The sequence below is a fragment of the Melospiza georgiana genome, chromosome 5, assembly GCF_028018845.1.
Source record: "Melospiza georgiana isolate bMelGeo1 chromosome 5, bMelGeo1.pri, whole genome shotgun sequence".
Lineage (NCBI taxonomy): Eukaryota > Metazoa > Chordata > Aves > Passeriformes > Passerellidae > Melospiza > Melospiza georgiana.
The window spans coordinates 10,756,663-10,777,514 of NC_080434.1; positions in this window are offsets into that span (position 1 = coordinate 10,756,663).

The window sequence follows — 20,852 nt, forward strand, 5'->3', positions numbered from 1 at the left end:
CATGTCTTAAGTAATCAAAGACAAATCATCACACCTGGTATATAAGAAGAACATTTTGCTTCCAGGAGATGCTCTTCAAGTAGGAAAAAAATCTCCTCTGGATGCCTTATAACACAGCATCGTGTGATTTTTGCATTATCCAGGTTCTACCCTCATGTTTAGACATGGGCTGTCAAAGTTTATATTAAAAGCTTGAAGTACAGTACAGGCAAATAAGTGCACTCTGTAAAAATAATGACAGGCTCTCTGAAAATTGGCAAATATTCCTTATATATATAAATTTCAGCTTCTGAGATGTTGTGAACTATTTCTGCTAATCTTGAGTGATAGCGTCCCTACAGGGATAGTCTCCCTGTAGGTAAAAGAAAGTACTTTTTTTTTAGTAAATAATCAATTGTAGAGCTAAAAAATAGAGGTCAAAGTGAACTGGAAATCAATTATTAACCCTTTGGGAAGTCTCTTAATTTATACTTGATTATGGCTCCTTTCTTTCAAAGATTTAAGTAAAGAATGGATTGCACAACTTGTTTTCATTTTAATCCACCTAGCTTCCATCTGTCTGTGCATATTTTTGGTGAAAGATTATTTATTTGCACAAACCTGTAAAACTACTGCTCTTCTGTATTTCACAAGCCTGACATTTAAGAGATTATTCTGCAACTTACTTTCTTCCTTCTAATGTTAAGTCTTTCAAAAATAGCCTTTCAGTCTAAAAATAACCCTTTTGAAACATATTCATTAAAGATGTGTTGAATGTTAAAAGAATGATTGCCAATAGTGAACAAGCTCTTGTTCAAGAATGTAGGTGATGAGCAAGATTTCTACCAAAGTTGTTTCTTCTGGTAGCTGTAGCAACTTGTGTTATTGAAAACAGGGAGGTGCATTCCCTGCTTTTACTCATCTCCTTAAGTTTCACTAGAGATAAGGCCCTCTTATTGTGCTGCCAAAAGGAAGAAAAGAGCAAAACAGGTGAGAAAAATTTTGCATTGATAAAAACACCATGGTATGTTAATGGTTTAGTGCAAAACAGGTCCTGTAAGTAGCCTGAGTTAGGAAGAGAGGAGCATGAGATGCTTAGGTTTGGAAGCAGGAATAGCAGAGGTCGTATATCCAGATTCAGAGATGCAAAGGATAGGTGCTGAGACTGGAGTAAGGAATCAGCAAAGGAAAAAATGTTCAGAAAGACCAGAGTCTGGGCCAAAAGCATCAGAAAGGCTCATTACTGCATTCAGTATTTACATCCAAAACCCATATGTACCCTGAATTTTCAGTTGTTATTTATTTGCTCCAAGAGAGTATTTTATTATATAGAGAAGTAGCTCCCAATCTCCTTTTTATGACTGGTTTGTAGTAAATAGTCTATTACTGTAAAACTGATGAAATTTACTACTGTTACAAGTTGTTTGATCAACTAGGAAAGATCTGTCCAGTGTTTAAAAGTTACAAAATACTAGTAATGAAACATACATGTGTCAATGCAGTACATGAACTTCCAGTATAGTGCTTTGTAACATACATGACTGAAGAAAAGCTTCTTTTAAAGAATGCATCAAGACTGCAAAGTCTAACATTGGAAAGCCAAAAAATGCAGAACCCAGTGTGGAAGTTTATTTTCCTCTCCCACTTTAATTATAATTACATAGCTTCCCCTCAGGTCTCCTTCCCTCCTTTACTGGTAGGAAGATTGGGTCTGATTATAACTCATAACTGCCTTTATAAAAAGAAAATGTGCACTGAAACACACATTTATTGCAGAAAAGATATACTGTTATCTTATTTCAAAAGCTCCATACCTTCTTGGTGACTTCTCACAGGCATCTTCTCACAGCACTAACTGCGTCCCTCTTCACAGCAACCAACAAACCCCAATTCCCACCCCATCCAGCTCACCCACTCTTTTGTAGCACTCGTCTCCTCATTGGACACAGCTGTGGCCTATTAAGGGCAGGGCTGTTCCTAATCTTTGGTGATTGGCACAGCTGCAACTCCCCAGGTGTTAGACTGCCTTCTGCACTATCTTTATTTTCTTACATTTTATCCCTCCACAAAGGTAGGTAAGAGCCCCCTCCCTCCCTTAATACGTATCAACTTTACTAATAATGAGGAGACAGAAAATATGTGTAGGGAGAAAAACAGTTTTTCTGATTCAGCAAACTGTGTTCCTCCTCATTAAGGACAGCTAGTGCCATGTTTAAGTGACTAACATATTCCAGCTCTGTCTTAAGTAGTTCATCCTTTGGCATTTGGATTGGATGGAAGACACAGACTGCAATGTTTTGAAAAGGCCATGAGTGAACACAAGTTACATATCTAAAGAGAATGTGTCTGGATAATTTTCCTGATTTCAACCAATATGATTATTCAGAGAACTAGCCTAGATTCAAAGCCTTCAAGATGTTCTGAGGCTGACACAGAAACTTCAACTTCCTGACCTCCTCTTATCCAGATGAATGAGTTCCTTATTTACCTTGCCCTCTGCAAGAAAGGATTCCTACAGGCACTCCTGTCTGACTCCAGTGTTTCAGAATGTGACGTAAACAGGCTCTCTTGTAGTTAAAATTTACCATGAAATATTACAGTGCAAATTTGAAATAACCTTAAACATTTAAAATAACTTTCCTCTGCTTGGCATGAGCCCCATTCTATCCCATCAAAGCATGGCAAAATCTCAACGACTTCAGCATCATCAAGAGTAAGATCTGCATGTGGCTTTAAAAACCATATTAGTACTATCTTGAACTTATATGGCATAAAGATTCCCCCGATCCCACAGAGCTTTTCTGAAAAAAACCTGTTTTTAAATACAAGTGTGAACAGGACCATATGATGCATAACCTGCAGAGCTGAATAGAACAGAGCTTTATGTGGTCATGCCAGTATAATGGTGCTCACAGCTTGAAATGTGTGGCAGATACTGCTACTCCAATAAAGAAACAGTGCTTTTCTCTTCAGAGAGCACAGCACCAGCACAGAACAGGAGGCTGCCACACAGTCCTCCTGCAAGATGCAGGGATGCTGCCACTGAGCACAGCCAGGAGCCACAGGTATCTTGGTAATCATGCTGTGAGCAGGGGCATTGCCTCTCAGCCAGGATCATCCATCCACAGCACATTGGAAGGATCACGATTTTGTAGTGCAATATATTTGGAAAAGATGAAAATTCCTAATGCTCTGCAAAACTTCGAGGAATATGGATGTGGTGACTTTCACTGAGAGAGGTTTAGTGTCTCAGCTAAAATAAAATGGTGAAAAGTAATGGAAAAATCTCATAGAAGGAACCTCCAAAGTTGAATCGTTTTTCAGTATAAATAGAATTTTGGGGGGATTGCAGAAGGGAATTGTAAATTTCTTAAACTTTCTAGTTTATTAACACTCAAATTTTTTTCTATTTATCCATCACATGAAGAGATGAAATACACTTATACTAACCCAGCCACCTCATAAGTGTGTGTATACATATAAAAATTAAAAAACATATGTATGCATATATATATATATATAATCAATTTTATAAGTATAACTTGCTTACACAAGGTGAATTAATGATTACTTGATGGCTAATGCTGAAGCCAGTCCCATCAATATCTCATCAGAATATTTTACAGGCCAAGTATTAAGTAAAAGTTTGATATAGTGTGAAATCATAAATAAGAGACAAAATAGAAAGCAACTGGTCAAAATGTTAATTTAATGACTTTGGTTGTTTACATCACCCATGAAAACACATTCAGGGCTAAAATTTCTGGAGTCAGATTAGAACTCCTCTGCCCTTGTTTTATTTTGGTCTGTAGCAGATTTTCCAAATCCAGAGCATGGAAACAGAAAGGGATGATTATCGATACTGATGACTTGGACCTATCAAGGTACAGACACAGAGATTTTCTATGGGATGAACCTGACAGATAAAAACTGTTTCAGTTACCACTGCAGGCTCTCTTTCAGGGAGTTGCAATGACTTTGAAATAGCAGGGACTTTGGATAGAGTTTTCAAAACAAAGTATTATTTATTGATCTTTAGGAACATAATAAGCCTGGAAGATGGTTAAATAACAAAAGCTGATGTATGAGTTTTCTGAATTAAATTGCAGCAGGTTGGCTAATATTAAATATATTTGAGCAACCAACAGTGGGATTTAGAGATATATTTTTCTCTGTTGCACATTCTTTTCAAGACTGACTTCCTGTTTGGAACTTTGTATAAATCCATCTCTTTTGAGCATGTTTTATCTATCTCAAGGTCTTTTCCAGAAGGTTTTTTAAGATCATGATGAGGAATTTTAAATCTGATCAGACTGTTTTACACAATTGATCCAGACAGGATATAAAAATCTCATGGTAAATATTCTTTTTGACCAGCTGGATAGCACACACTTTAAATAGTCACTGCTAGTTTTCTGCATAATCTAATCCTCAGATTAAATTCTGGAGTTCAACATTTGGATTCACAGAGCTAGCTGAACAGACACATTCATCACACTAGTTTGAATTCAAACCATCTTATAGAAAAAAATAATAAGTATAATTCACTCAGAGTCCTAATCCTGTTCCTCACTGGGCTGAGACATAGCCCTGAGAAAAACTCTTCATAGAAGACATGTGGAGTGTAGTGGGATAGAATGTAAGAAAATGAAGATAGTGTGGAAAGTAATCTCACCCCTAAGGAGTTGCAGCTGGGCCAATTATCAAAGATTAGGATCAGGCCTGACTTTAACAGGCCACAGCTGTAACCTGTGAGAAGAAGAGTGCTATAAAAGAGTGGGGTGGCTGGTTGAGAAGGGAGCTGGAGTCAGTTAGCTGCTTTGTGAGGAAGGAAGAGGTAGTGCTTGGAGGAGCTGTCCACGAGGAACCACCGAGAAGGTATGAAACTTTTGCAATAGGAGACAACAGTGTGGAACCCCTGCAATAAGATGACAACAGCAGAGAAGACATCTTGTGTTATTGTTCTGGTGTATCTTTCTGAATCAGTTGTCTCTATGGGACCAGACTAACTAATGGCATTGAAGCCTGGCTTTGCATCCTGCTTCCTTTCCTTGGGAAGCTGGGAACAACATTTCACTGTATTAGCATATTTCTGAGCCTGAGAAGGAGGCAGGTACATCAGCTTTAAAGTAAGAATCACTTTGGACAAATTAAGTCTCATATCTTAATAGGTTTTAGCATCAGGATCATATTAATGACTGAATAGTGAGACATTTAGTTCACAGATTGACTTGAAATCACCTAGGTAAGGCAAGTAATTTTTATATGCTTTTTTTTTGAGGGAGAGAATCCCTAGCATGAAAAAGCAACAGCTAGCAGCAGAGTAGTGAAGTATCAGTTAAAATTTTCCTTAGAAAAAACCTGAGAAATTTGCTGAAAAAACAAATATTGCTGTTGGCTCAAACTTGTCCCAGAGGACTCTGGCTAAAATAACAGAGCTGTTTAATTATTCTGCAATTGATTTATACACAGATTTATGCAGCTGGGAATTTTGCAGGGCTCTGCACTGTGACAAGCAGTTGAATTCTGAGTAATTATTTCTCTATAACTAGCTTTCTGAAAGATTTGGGTTAATTTCTCCTCGGTCTTAAATGAATGTTTGTACAAGTATATCTAATATTTGAGGTGAATTTCCCATTTTTAAAATGGAATACCAGAAATATTTGGAAAATGCTTTCAGTCACAGGGTGTGACTCTTGGGGTGTCCTGTGCAGGGCCAAGAGTTGGACTTGATGTGGGTCCCTTCTAACTCAGCATATTCTGTGACCAGAACCAAATCAAATTTGGAGAGTTGATGTCCTTCATTTTTTACTATATTACTGTAATGAACTATATCTTCATCCCTAAAGTTAAAACTGAAATATGTTTTTACCATATAAACTAGGATAGAATTATCTTGTTATGTGTAACATGCGCCTACCTTTTATATTTAACATATTCAGCAATAAATTGGCATCAAAATCCATAAAAATTAGTTTGTAATGACGCGCAGCTTTGATAAGTAGGGTAATTCTAAGTGTAAGCATATACTGATCAATAGTCAGTACAGCTCTTTCTCTGCAAACCCAACACTTAAGTGTGTTAAGTTCAACACACATTTCAGCAGCAGTTTGCTTAAAAATACACCAGTGGAAGACAGACCAACAAAGGTCAAACAAATTGAAGCATTCAACTGAGGCATTAAGGACAAGCACATAAATGTTGCTCTTCAATATGGCTGTAAAGTAAAGCAACGTAGGGAAGCCAAGATTACCCAAAAGGGCGCCTGCAGTGGATTGCTCTTATGCCAGCATGTAGCTCATTTTCACATTACACTTAGCTGATAAATAACAAAAGACCTATAAACCATTACAGTGTATTTATTGGATTATATAATGCTGAAAACACCACAGTTTTGCATACAAAAATCTTAGCTATAATGCCAGAGCAATGAAGGATTAGATCTTGACCAGGCATATCCTAGAATACAAATCAAACGAGATGACTTATTACAAATCCTATCAATAATACAACACTATTTAAGTCAATTTCAGGGACAACATTTTAATTATTTTAATTAAAAGGAACACTTGGCTATCTTGAGAAATGAATAAGCTTATGGTTTGACCTGTATAATCATAACTAATTGTTTTGACAACCCATAATGTCACCATAGAAACACAGTATGTTTATGCTCATTGCATTTAATATATGAAGATGTATGTGGTCATTCATTTGGAGTTGTTTTATTCCTTCATTTTGATTATAATTTTCCCAAGTAGCTTTCAAATTTGACACCTACAGACTTTGAATGTGCAGATCTGTGGTAGTGAATTTAATTTATGTAAAAGTCACAGAAGGTGAGTTTGGTGTAAATACTGAGCACATTACCTGAAAAACCCCAGGAGACCTTAGCAGAGTATTTAACAGAAGCATGGTTTGGTAAGCAGAGTAGAATCTGCTTGTCCATTTCCTCTCCTTTTGAATGCAGAGAATAGTCTGTTCTTATAAAACTTGAAACATCTAAATCTTGGCTCACTGTTACAGAAAAAGGAATCATTCACTGCATTTGATTGAAGTATCCCTCCTGTTATCTCTTGTGTGAAATCCCTTATATCCACTCAGATATAAACACATTGGTTTAGTCTGAATCTATCCTGCTAGACAGGGAAAAAGGTGACAACAAAAAGAAAAAAGAAAAGAAGGCAACAGAGAAGGTACAGAAGTCTAAAGCAAAATCTGAAATCGAGCTGAGGACCATCCTGCTCTGTTACCCCTAGCATTTTAGTAGTCCCCTACACGCTCTTCCTCTCTCTCTTTTAACTGCTCCCTTAGGTATCTATTACCATTCCATAGTCTCTGCATCTCTATCCTGCCTCCTCTACCCTTCTTGGTCCTTGCTCTTCTCTCATTCATACTTATATAGCCCATTTCCTTGTCCACTCGCCTCATTCCTTCCTGTTTCTTTTTTACACCAATCTTTCCCTGCTTTCCTGGTATCACCAGCCCATGCTGTCCACTCTATTTCCAGCCACTCTTTTCTGTTGCCTCTCAAGTCTTCTCATTTCCTTTTCTTCCTGGACTTTTTACTTGCTTCTTCACTTTGATTTCCATTCTCTGTTTTTTGTATTGTGTCTTTATTGCTTGTCTAACTTCTTCATCAAGTTTCTGCCTGCTATCTTCCTGTTACCTCCTCTATCACCCCTTTTTGTTTTTATTTCCTGTTGCCCTACCATTCTCTACCAATAACCATGCTGCTCGTTTTCTTCTTTTCCCTGTTATCTTCATTCTTCAGTAGAAAACATCATTGAAATATAGGGCAGATTTTATCAGCACAGTTACGTTGCAGACCTGGTCTGCTCTGTAATACAGTAATTTCCATTTCAGTGTATGTAGCCTTTTACTACTAATTCCTTTGAAGTGTGAAGTCTATTGTTCTGCTAAAATATTGGAATAATGCATTGTCGGGGGGGAAAAACCTATCTGTAATGAAATTTTAACTCTCTAAATCAACATCACAATGTCAGACAGGTATGTAAATAATGAGCTATTTGTACTACCTGTCACTCTACCTTATCTAGAAAATAATTCAGTAGTTCTTATACACAATTGTGCCTGGTATGTATTTTGATGTGTGATAACTGTAAAACATTATCAGTGTCAGGAACTGTGCATACATCGTTTTTCACTTTAATGGAGCTGAAAGTGCTGAGAACAAAGCCTCACAACTGATGCAAATCTTGTGATTAACACGAAGTTTGAAGGATGTTGTGCATGGGAGAGTCTGCCCAGCCTTGTTTCAGAGCCTTGTTTCTGTAAGCATCTGAAAATGAGAAGGAAAAAAATATCTTTAGTGTTTTGGAATTGATTAGGCCTGTATCCAGCTGGTTGCAGGTGTTTTTATGCCCATTAAAACTGAGCATTCAGGGAATGATAAGTACATTGCAAGAGTTTGCTAAATATTTGTTGTAACTACATTTCCTTTCCTTCTATTTAAAAAACCCACCCTAATCTAGACATTCTGACTCATTTTATATGTTTGCAGAGACTAAGAGGTTCCTGCATTCTTGGAACATATGCTCAAACAGTTTTATCATCTACCCCTGGTTTTCTTCTTTTCCATGTCCATTTGATTACAAGAGTTGTCTACACTAGGAAACCTCTGTTAAACAGACCATGGAAAATGATAATACCAGCTTTCAAACTGTGACTACATATGTAGGAAGCGATCTTTGTCAGTCTGTGTAAAGAATACAGGCTATCTTGGCTCATTTTGCATTTTCACATGAGATGAGGTAATCAGGAGAGGAGTTTGTGCTATGGAAGGATGTGCCTGGATGAATTCCACATCCACTCGCTGGCATGAGCTGCAAAGCCCGCTCCACGTTTCCTCTCCTCCACACTTGCTGGATGCAGTTACTTTTCTCCAACATTCACCCGTAAGAAAAAGACTGATCAGGGTGTGAAGAGGTAATGCAATATCAGAACTGCAGATTTCTGCTAAAATTTAACAGTAAGCTAAGTGTAGAGTGGAATGGCAGAATGCAATTTCCATAAGTTGTCATCTGGTGCAGGTCATCTCTGCATGCACTGCCCCTTTTAGCTGTCCATTTAGAAATGTCCAAATGCCATACAGTTGACATAGAATCTTAGGAATGTTGTATATCTGAGGGGATGTATTGCATACATGCAGAATCTTGGAAATGCCACATATCCCAGGGGACCCAGATGGAGCTGGTCCAAAATGCTCTAAACCCTGTGAGGTTTTTTAGGTGCAATCTAACACTGATTTATAGAGGTAATTAGAAAATAATTATACAGTATTTTAAGCATTCTGACTGGATTTCTTCCATCACCCCAACTACAGCGCTAAAAGTATAATCAAGCCAAAGAATCTAACCTGGAAAAAGATAATATACCAGGTATTGAAGTGATAATTCTCCTGAACAGCAACAGAAATTGTTGGCTTCAGTAAGACAATTTAATCTACACTCCTTATTTTGAAATACACTTCTAAGCTTGTTTGTGGCTTTCACTTAGAAAAGTTAAAATATTTACTGTGCAAAAATTATTCAACAAAACATTTTCTCTTATACTTAAGCTTTCTATTATAATGGGAATGTAACTTGTGCAAGCCCTCTACAGAGGTGTATTAAAATGAAGTTTTCTGATATATGAAGCACTTTGGGATTTTGAAATTTGTCTTTCTCAAAAGAGATAAGAATGTCAATGAGTGAAATTAGTGACATGGTAGGTTTCCACTATCTCAGCTACCTATTGAAGAATCAGTAGGAGCAGAGAAAAGATTTATGGAATGTACTAAAACACATTTGGTTCTTTAGTGTGAGGGTAGTTTGCGAACAAAAAAAAATATTTTTGGAATTAGTATTTTGTTTCCCAAGGTCTTATCTTGATTCTAGCCTGCCTTTTCTTGAGTAGGTGTGTAATCCTTTTGGGTAGGTATGCAATCCTGCATGGCCCAAAACAGTGAGCAACTTGCAGAGTGCACAGGTCATTCTTCTTTCCCTTTAAGTATCTTGTGACCTTTCTTGCCTCCGGTCCAACAAAGCTCCATGAGAATACTTCTGTAGATAACTACTGTAAGTTTGTGTGTCATTGTTTTAATTTCTATAACATGGGCTCTTTTTTTTTAAAAAAGTGAGTCAGTTCTTTCTCACACCATTTTCAGACTCATGCAGCAAAATTAAACTGTCACAAAATGTTTCTCTGCTTTCCCTGCTCTGAAATGGAGAACTACATCTATTTCTCCTTTCATCTGTTGTAAAGATGAAAAATGCCCTGAGGTTCAATACAGAGATTTAAAACCATAAGGAATTTCCTGTGAGCTCAGAAGTGGTTCTTATGTGTGTGAATATATGCATGCATGTGTGTAGGTGCATCCTGTAAGAAATGAACCTGAAGGAAAAATCTTAGCATGGGATTTTCTGGGTTAGCATATGCTTTGCATAAAGGGGCTGCTTTATGCTCCATATTTCTTGTTTTACCCAGATGCCTGTATGAGTTCGCATGTTCCCTGTGGAACAAGGTTGGGATGCCAGTCAGTTCCTTGTCAGTAAAAACTCATCACATCACATTTTCACCTTCTTTTGCAATCCTGCCCTGGTGTTTTTCAAGTGCCTTCTGCTATGCACTAGATAACACACAGCATTAAAGGCAATCATTCTGAACTCAATGACTTCTTCCTACCATCCTGCTCTGCTTGAGATAGGAGATAGAACTGTTTTCATATTTTTCTGACTTGTGAGCTGAAGTTGAAGTTAGTATTGGCACCTCAGTGAATGTGTAAATGTCACTGCTATATTATCTTTGAACACACAAAGAACCAAAAACTAGATATCCTGGGAGCAGTACTTTTGTTTGTACATATTTAGAGTGATTAAGAATTAGGATGGTTGGCTTAAGTAACGCTAATTAGGAAATATGTGTGTGAAAAGTCATCTACTGTTTTTTTCATCTGTGCAGGATGAACTCTGCTTTCCATGATGAATCATTGTTGCTTTGCAGTTTTTTTCCTCATATCTCACAAGATCCCACGCAAGCTTTAAAAAACTCACCAAGAAGAAGAAAAAAAGCCAATTTAAATAACATACCCAAGGCCTATTTTCCTCCTCCATTTGCTATGAAATCCCAGCAAAAACATTATGTATGAGCAGTTTTCTATAGATCTTCTGCTAACTAGCTGTTAAACAAGAGGATGAAATTCCCAAGGATGAGAACATGCAAATACCGTAAAGAAACTACTTTTTTTCTGAGGGATCTTATGAAGTTCAAGGAAACTTTCTAAAGTTCCAAAGTACTTTGAGACAGAATATCTTCTCAAAGTATCCATGCTGCTGCTAGGCAGCAATCATAAATTGCAGGAGGCATAGATTTTCAGTTCTCACACCATTTTTATGTCTGACAGAATAACTCTATCTGTTATATCTTGTTGCTACCCAAGAAGATTTACTGAGGTGAAAAGCATTGTATCCTTACTGAAAGAATACAGAATACACTTACTATATATATGTCCTATCTAAAGCAGTTTATATTTTTGCAGGAGGCTTATACACTGTATTTTGTCCTGACTTGAGTGATAAATTTTTGAAAGTTCTCAGGAATAATGAACTGGGAAATGTATTTTCCCCGCAAGGCTCTAATATTTTTTTAGCAGGTGGTTTCAGGATTCTATAAATAATACACATTTTTAGCAGGCATAAAGCAGTTTTGGAGACTGACTGCTAATGGCAAGCTAATCCATGCACCAAAAGAAGAGGTAAAAAAATCCTACCTACTTTTTCCTTAAACTTAGTGTTGTGATATTTTGCCAGAGGGTCAGGAAACAGTCAGGACCATAGTGCCTTAGAATATAGGCATGCCTTAGAATAGGGAGATGTGCCTTGGATAGTCATAATTTTGATGACAATCTGCACGAAGATAAGTTTTTAGGAAAGAATTGGTTAATCCCCTTGTGCATTACAATATGCTATGAATAAAATTATTGTTCCCAGCTGTACCTACTCCTGCCCTTTTCCTGTCCCAATAAAGGTGACTAGAACAATACATTTTGGGAGGTAAAAATAACTAGGAGTAACTTTTGATTAAAATTTACTGTTTATAGCTTGTGTTGGTGTTGAGGTGGTTAATAAAGTTAAGTGAAAAATAAGATTTGTGACTTTGTTTAAACTGTTTTATCTGAAAAAGTGAAGAGAAATATTTCCCCACATTTTGCCAGTTTTCCTGCTCTCTTTTCCAAGCAAATATACATCTCTTGTCTAGGAGCAAATCCTCTTGTGTAGCAGCTATTTAACATAAACTAAAAAAAAAAAAATTAGAGAAAAGTCATTGACCAAGAAATATTTTTTTTTTTAGCTTTACTGCAATTGTCTTAACTACTAATGTAGATTTGTCAGTATCTCTGGAAGTATTTAAAGGTTGTGTAAATTGGTGCTTAGGGACAATATAGTTGTGATCTTGGTGGTGTAGTTTATGGTTGTACTTGATTTTCAAGGTCTTTTCAAACATAAACGATCCAATGGTTGTGTAGAAATTATTTCAAAAACTATTTTGTCTGTTTTTCCTTTGCACACACCTCCAAAAATCACTCAGTTGTTGGGCAGCATTTTAATTTTTATGCCTTCTTCAACACCTGCTTGCTCTCATTGTTAAAATACATATTTTGTTAAAAGAAGCACAATTTTATAGGAAATGCTTAAAAAAGCTAAATGCCAAAATGGTCTTGAAGAGATGACAGTTTATCAGCTAGACAAATGTGCTTTTTGTTTTTTTCCATCTACCTCTCTACTGGAAAACGAGAATGTTAAGCAGCAGTAAGAAAAAGGCCATATGGAATAGCTGCCTTGAGAATTATTCTTGAATAGTTTCACCCCAATGAGGTCTTTCTTCAATACATCAACAAAATGCTTTTTCCCTGAGGCAGTTGCTTTTCACCAAATGCTGCATTTCAGGAAGTAATCTGCTTGGTGGCAACTTTATGATTTGGGGAATAGGATGTTAGTAGGTAGGCTACAGAATTCTCCAGAATTAATTTTTATAAATATGGTTAATAGGAAGGCAGCTTTTTGAATTTCAGACACAGTCCAAGAAAAAGCATATAAAATTTAGATGACTAAATAATTTTTCATATTTAATAAACTGCATTCTATAAACATTACTCCAACATAAGTTATAGTGAGATGAAGTCAAAAATAGGTCTTTACAAGCAAATAATTGCTTGAAGAATGATGTGAAATAGTCCCTGAAAAAAACCTACTTGGCCTTTTAAATATCTTATAATCAAAATATAAATAGATTTTAAAACTTCTAGTTAAGCTGAGGCTGCATTTCAAATGGCATATTTTACTGTGTCCCAAAAGGGGCTCTGGCTGACAGAGGTAATTAATACAGGTTTGCTCAAAGCAACCTGAGGTACCACTGATGTTTTAATTTACAAATGTCTTAATTTTATAGCACAAACCAGATGCAATGGTGGCTTTACTTACAACTAATTACTTGCAAGTAATCTCTTTTTTGATCTCTTATGCTTTTCCTTCTTCTGTAGGCACACTTTTCCTCTTACTTGTTTTTTCCACCAAATTAACGCCAAGCCTATCCCAGGCATGACCTCTGCTCCTATTCCTCTAGCAATTCCACCTTCCTGCATGCAGCTACGAATTCCCATACCACATCACAACAAACGCCTAAGAACAGTCAGGATGGTTATGAACTTTCTTGGTTTACAAGATTGGTTTAGCAAACAAAGATGCTTGATTAGTCTGTCATAATACAGTAATGAAAAAAGTATTATAATATTTAATCCTTTTTTCCCATTTACTTTTAGCAAATTAATGTTACTGCACACAATATATCTGATACTTGCCTACTACAGAGGTCACATTCCAAGACATGCAGATGTCTGGCTCAAAGCTTTCCTTTTTCACCTATAATATCTGTGCTTGTTGTTCATTAGTTCTATACCTAGTTCCTAATTTGATAGATTTATTATTAGCCTTAATAGCTGATTTCAAATTACATTGAATGAATTTATTGTCTTTAGATGGAGAGTCTATGGTATAGTCAGGAGACAAAATCCTCTTCAGTTTGATTTTACTATAATTTTTTATTTATAATTTTGTTTTGTGTTATTAAACTATTTGCCCTTACATCTTTGACACCTCATTGGACACCATAATTCTTATGAAAAATTGTTGCAAAGTTTCCATTTCAATCCAAATCATAAACCTCAATTAATTTCATGTTCTAGGCTGTCTTTATTGAAAAATGCCCCAGTTTTTTTTTTCTTATTATTTTCTTTAGTAAATTGATCACTTTATTTTGGCTTCTCTTACACAGTCCAATTGAGTTTTTTCTATAGTTACTTTCAGTTTTCATGTTCAGCCTTCATGTCACACCCCTTTTTACTTTTTGTATTTTTTTCCTTTACAATATATTTCACTGTCTGCTGAGATTTTCAGTCTTCATTTAAACAATTTTTTGTTTTTAAAATTTATACTTTGCAAATGGAGATGTTCAATTGGTAATTTTTTTCACTCTTTACTAGTGTTGATTACCACATACATCTTTTCAATATAGTGTGAAGTTCTCTTTGACTACCTACTTTCTTGAAATAATGTGTTTGCTCTCTCTTCCTCCATGGCTTAATGGCAAAACAGGATGTCAATATAAGAGTCAGGGAACAATATATATCTTTGTATATTTTCAGGTGTAGTAGGAATATAAAACAAATAACTGAAGAATGTGTATTTTCCAGATGCATAGTAGTTGGTAAAAAGATTTAAATGATAAAAAAATCACTTTCTCTTCATTACTTCAGTAACTGTTTGCTTTTTCCCCCCCCATGAATAATATATTGATGATAATTGATACCATCATGGCAGGGAAAATTAAAATGCTTTAGATCTGTAAAATTTGTTCTACAAGTGGCCTGAAAAGTATTAACACTGTGTACTATTATTACTCTGCATGTTGACACTAGGAATCTTTTACCTCACCTAGGTCCAAATAACTTACAAATAATGTAATGAAATTACTTAATCACTTGCCACTGAAATAAAGATAATGGAGGCACACTGGGGAATTTTTAGTATTAATGTCTGGGCCTGGATCAGGAGTGTGCTTTTGATACAAGTCTCTTGCTCATTCTCCCCTGTTCAGCCTTGGCTCACATCTCACAGCAATCTTGGACCACGTGCAGTGAACCTCTTTGGGATAAAATTAATCTGGAAGTTGTGATCTGTGAGCCCATGCAATGCACTCCAGCTACAACTGGGCATGCAATTCATTGCAGGATGTCCAAAGTAAATCAGCTCTGGTGTGCAGACCACAGACCTCAGCTCTTCAGCTCCACTGCTCTCTTCCTACTGGCCTGTATTACCAGCTAAGGTAGGCAGAGCTGCTGATCCTTTGGAAATCAGAAGTACAAGGCTTCGTTTAAAAAATTCATGAAGGAGACATAGGAGATTAAAATGCTCAGTGTTACCCTCATGACCATATTTCTACTCTTCCAGAACACTAAGCTGTTTTCTAAGGAGTGCTGTAGGGCTTTCAGAATAATTAATTCTGGTCTTGTTTGAAAAAAATAGAACTTTCCCTACTCAGTTGTATAAAAACATTGACAAGTGAAGTACTTAGCTGATATCTATAGTATTTTCAACATTAGATTTAATGGGCACCAGTACTTAATTTTATGTTCTTAAAGTAAAAATGTTCTTTCAAACTCTTCAGGTCAGAGGAAGTGTAGGGGTGAGTAGAAGAAGGTAAGTGCAGGAAGGGAAACAAAATCTCTAAGTGATATGTTAAAACAATCTCTGCATTCTAAAATCTAGGTAGCAATGTATTACTTTGAAAATGGAATCTAAGAAACTGTCTAATCATCAATTTAAGTTAGTTAATTAAATTGCATGATAGTCTAGTTATAAATAGATACAGACCAATAGCATCCCCTCTGAAAGGCAGTTGAAGCCTGAATACAAATGTTCATAGTTCTATATTAGCTGAAGTGTGAGATAAGTGCAAAAATCCAGTAAAAACATGGTCAGGAACAGAGATTTATTTTTTATATAAGATCTTTTCTAGATTACCAGCTTTATTCTTTTCTAAATGAAGGATTGGCAGCCAGAAAATGTTGCCTGAATTTGAAAGAATACACAGATTCTTTCATAGCCTAGGTAAAATCTTGATTATGTTGCTATCTTGTCCACATTATTCACCTATGTCTGTATCAGTGGCCTGCATGCTGTGAAAAAAAAAAAATCTCCAGAGACTAGAATTGTGACCTGTTGCAGGGAATAGATTGCTTTCTGAATTTTTGAGATGTAGTACTTTGGGGAAATTCTATGACATTATTGGCTAACCTTCTGTAGGACTACTGAGAAATGTACTGCAAGATCAAAGCAAATTAACTTTTATATTTTGATTGAATCTTTTAATTCTTCAGAATAATTTGCCCTTTTATTGGGAGTTGTGCTTTTCTTTCTGTCATGTATTTCTTAGGTTTACTAGTAATGACTGGAAAAAGTGTACAAAAAAAAAACCTTGTGAAGTTGCAGCGATTATTTACAATCTGAGATCTTCAGTGATTATTTACAAAGCCTTCAATTGTCCAAATGTATACATAGTGTGTTATTTATCATTTCTGTTGCTCCTCTGAATCATCAACCATCTTCCTTACTGACCACCATTTATAAATGATCCTGCACTTAATTTTTGCAAACTTCTAGATAATGAAAAGCAGGTTTTAAACTTCTGGGATGAAACACAGCACAGGCAAGGCCTGCCACTGCCATTATGGGGCGAAGGCGAGGTGGACAGCATGTCTATGGAGCTGCCCAGGCAGGGAGCAGCTGCCAGAGGACATGGGGATCTCCAAGGTGGATTGGAGAGGCTGTCTGGCATAGCTGGAGGGTCCATGAGAGGGGGTGTGTGGAGGAAGGCTGGAGGCCTGTGATTTGTGATGGAACAGGGGCAGCTGCCTGTCTGCCCACAGACCTGGGGCTGCAGGGTGGGCTTGGTTAAAGCCAAGGGCCAGGGCCGCTGGAAAGGCACGTCGAGATTGGAGCTGTGCACCAACACAAGGAGCCCTCACTCCTGGTTGTGGGGCTGGGACCTGCACCTGCAGGGGACCTATGGTCCTCTGCAGCCCTGACTGTGTCGTCCTTGGATGAATTTTTCTGTCCAGGGGCTCAGACCCAGCACTCTGAACAGGGCTGCCAGGGTTTGCGGGGCCCTCAGACTGTTCATTCTCCTCTGCGTCCATGTGGGCACCAGTGATAGTGCCTGGGGAGAGCTCAGGCTTACCAAGAGTGACTGTAAAGGTCTGGGGAATGTGGAGAGGTTGGGGAGGAATCTGTTTTGTCCAGCCTGGAGAAGAGGAGGCTTTGGGGGGAGGAGTAACACCTAATAGCAATTGCCTGGACAACAAGGAGGCCATCAAGATGGAGCCAGGCCCCTCACAGCTGGGCAAGGCGGGAGGATGTGAGACAAGTCTGCAAGCTGAACTTGGGTGGAATAGATAGAAAACCTATCCCCTCATGGTGAAAAGTCAAGCACTGGAATTAGTTGACACAGAGGTTATGCAGTCTCTGCTCTCAGATTTCAAGACCTGAATGTGTAAAGAAAGCCCTGAGCAAAGCTGTCTGACCATGTAGTTCACACTTTCTGAGCAGAAGGTTGGACTAGAGAGGTCCTGAGGTTACTTCCAATCTTGCAAGCCTAGGATTGAATCATGATCCTATGCACTGTGTAGGAGTAAAAGCTAAAATAAAATATCTGAAATGCAACAGGATAGAGATGATCTGGCATGGCAAGTGCTGTTAGCTTAATCTATTGTGTGTTGTCATATCACAATGAGCCATAATGTAATATGACTAAAGCAATCCAAAAGTACCTACAATTCACCTCCCAAGGTGACAGATTTGAAGGAAAGTACGAAAACCTGATTGGTTTTCTGCAAAATGAAAAGCATCATCTATTCTAAACACTTTAAAAATAGATTTACTGTAATAAAGAGTTAAGGCTGTAAGCTTTTGTGTTTTCTGCAGGATTTAAGTTGCAGCCCTCCCCAATGCTGGTTTAGCTACTATGGACCTTCTGTCACCAAAATGTCTGCTCAGCTATTAAGGATGTTTTCACCTGAGTGTTTTGTTCTGGCAGGAAAAAAGAGACACTTCTCACAAAGTAAAAGGTTTCTCCCAACTCTGTGAGCAAAGCATTACATAGGTTAATATTTGGGCTCCTGATGGGAAAAAAGCCCCACCCAATTTCACTGGTTTCACAGGAATAGTTTGGTTTTAGTGTTCCTGTTGAATCAGTATTGCTTTGTCACCAGAGTTGCAAAGAGCAGACTCAGTACACCACCTAAAAGTATCATAAATGTGTAGTATTGAATTTTTTTTTCTTGCACTAAATAAGAGTTAAGAAGATGAATTCAAGTTCCACATTAATGTTTAATTTTGCTTTGTTTGGGGAACTGAAATCCTGAGCAACCTAGTAGAGTTTGTGTGTCACTATCTGGATCTGTGAGGACCAGTTTAGGACCAAGCCATAGAACTTTGATGTCTGGATGTTTTAAGCTTACCTCTAGATAGACCAGAGTGCACATATCTGCCTAAATGATAAATTCAACAGCTACAAACCAACTGGCCAGTTACAGTGGATGCTCACAGCATGCCCACCCTCTTCTTTTCATTAAATGAATGGGAGAGATTGGCATTTAAAAGATGTAAAGATCTTCTGTGCCTGTCCCTTACAGACAATGGAAATCGAATTTTTGTGCATTCTTGAATGAGTAAAGGACTGATCAAAATATTCCAGGGTCTTGTGTGTTTCTAGATGGTAGAACAAACTAACTAAAGTTGCCATGATTTATGTAACATGGAACTTACCCCGCTAAGTTTTACTTTTTGTGATGGTAGATGGATGTATGCATCATCTGCATATTGTAACTCAGAACAGAGAAATTACCCAGACAGGATTATGTATACAGTAGTCAGACTTATCTGTTTCTTCAGGAAATAGTTTTTTGATTTAGAGAATCGTCAAGGGCCCTATATAGGCATGCTATAACCCATGCACTCAGAGGTTTACTCCACAGTATTAGCTAAAACAATTAGTGTATACATTAATTTTCTTGTATGTATGGGCAGAAAATAGTATAAGAGTCCTGGAAGTTTTCAAAGCTACTTGTCCTCAGAATTTTATTCATTCTTTACTGATTCCACTATATGTATTTTAAACACCCCAAACAGGAGCTTGTAGTAATTTAACCTCCTTTGTTTTCTAAGTTTCTAGGGAGCGCCTTACTCAGAAATTCAGACTGAACTTAGCAAGAATATGCCATACATTATGTAGGTATGATGGGTGTGTGGGATATGTATGTTTTTCTTATTTATTAGAATTCCATCAGTCTCATGTAATTCTTTGACAATCTCAGACCACCCACTCCCCTTTCACAAATCCACATAAATGAAAAATAATATTAGTCAGTAGTTGTTTAGTGCAATCACCAGAAATGCTAATACTTCCTTCTTTCCTAGATACCTGTAACATGCTAGGAAGACCAGTTATTTTTGTGACTTGAATGACTAAACTGACTGGATCATTAATAAAATGTAGGGTCACCATAGACTCCACTTTTATGTTTCTCCTTCAGTTAGATGTGCATTAATTTTTCAAAGAGTGGTTAAGAAACCATATGTGCTTATTGATTTACACAACTTTATTTTAATATTTATACAGATACACAGAGAGGTTCACATATATTATTCAGAGAAACAGATAACTTGGCATTTGTTTTGCATTTTACTCAATCAAAAAAGTTACTCAGAGAATTGCTTAAAAATTTTTTGGACTTCAAATGCTGGGTTAAAAATATTTTCTTCTGCTGGGCATGTGATAGACAATTTCAGAGATAGCATGGCTGATGACATATGCATATACACACTACTATGGCAGACACAGTTACTGAGGCATAGGTGTAATTGCTTTTGCCAGTACTTCACATAGCAATCAGAAGATTTACTGAAAAAGGATTTGGTATCCAGCATGTAAATGTCCATGCTCCATGGATTACTGTCTAGCACTTGGGGTTTATGGCATTTTTACTGTGTGTATGGGATGGCAGCAGAGGAAATAGGATGATCCAGGAATTAGTCATCAACCACAGTTTTTTTAACTCTATCTCATTCATTTATCTGTTTATTGATAAATTCTCTCAAAAAATTAATCCCAAGAAAACACCTAATACTTTGCCAGCAATTGGTTATGTTTTAGTTAAAATGAAATCAAAAATGCAGGATGCTGTTTAGCCATCCAAGTGTTTTATTTAGTGAGTGGCTCCACCTGTGGTAAAATGGTGCTTCTAAAGGACAGTCCTATGCTCCTGAATATTTGGAAAATCAGAATGTGATTCAGCTTGTGGCTAAAAGAGTATGCCACATTATGGGAATTTCTGCTGGAGTCCCTGTTCATTTAGAGCAACAGCTCTGTCCTGTGACAGCTGGTGAGTGGGTCATGACTATGCTCTGAAACCTCCAAACCACATTAGGCCTTAGTCAGTGGCCAACCTGTTGGGACAGTACAAGGTAAAAATGGTTTTCCTACAGTTGTGCCCTCCACTGTGATGCACAGAAATAGGAATCTGAAAAATGTGCAAGGCTTCAGGGATATAAAGCAGCAAATCTCCCCTAGGGTGCATAATCAATTTTTCCTCTCATTCCTGTTCTCTCTTTTAGTACTGACCAGAACAGAATGCTTTTAAATCATTCTGTCAATCCTGACAAATACTGGAGTTGGTCTGTCAATGTTAACATTGACTGGGAAAGGGTTTGATGCTTGCAATGTCATGAACACTAGATTTTTTGCAAATACATAATCAG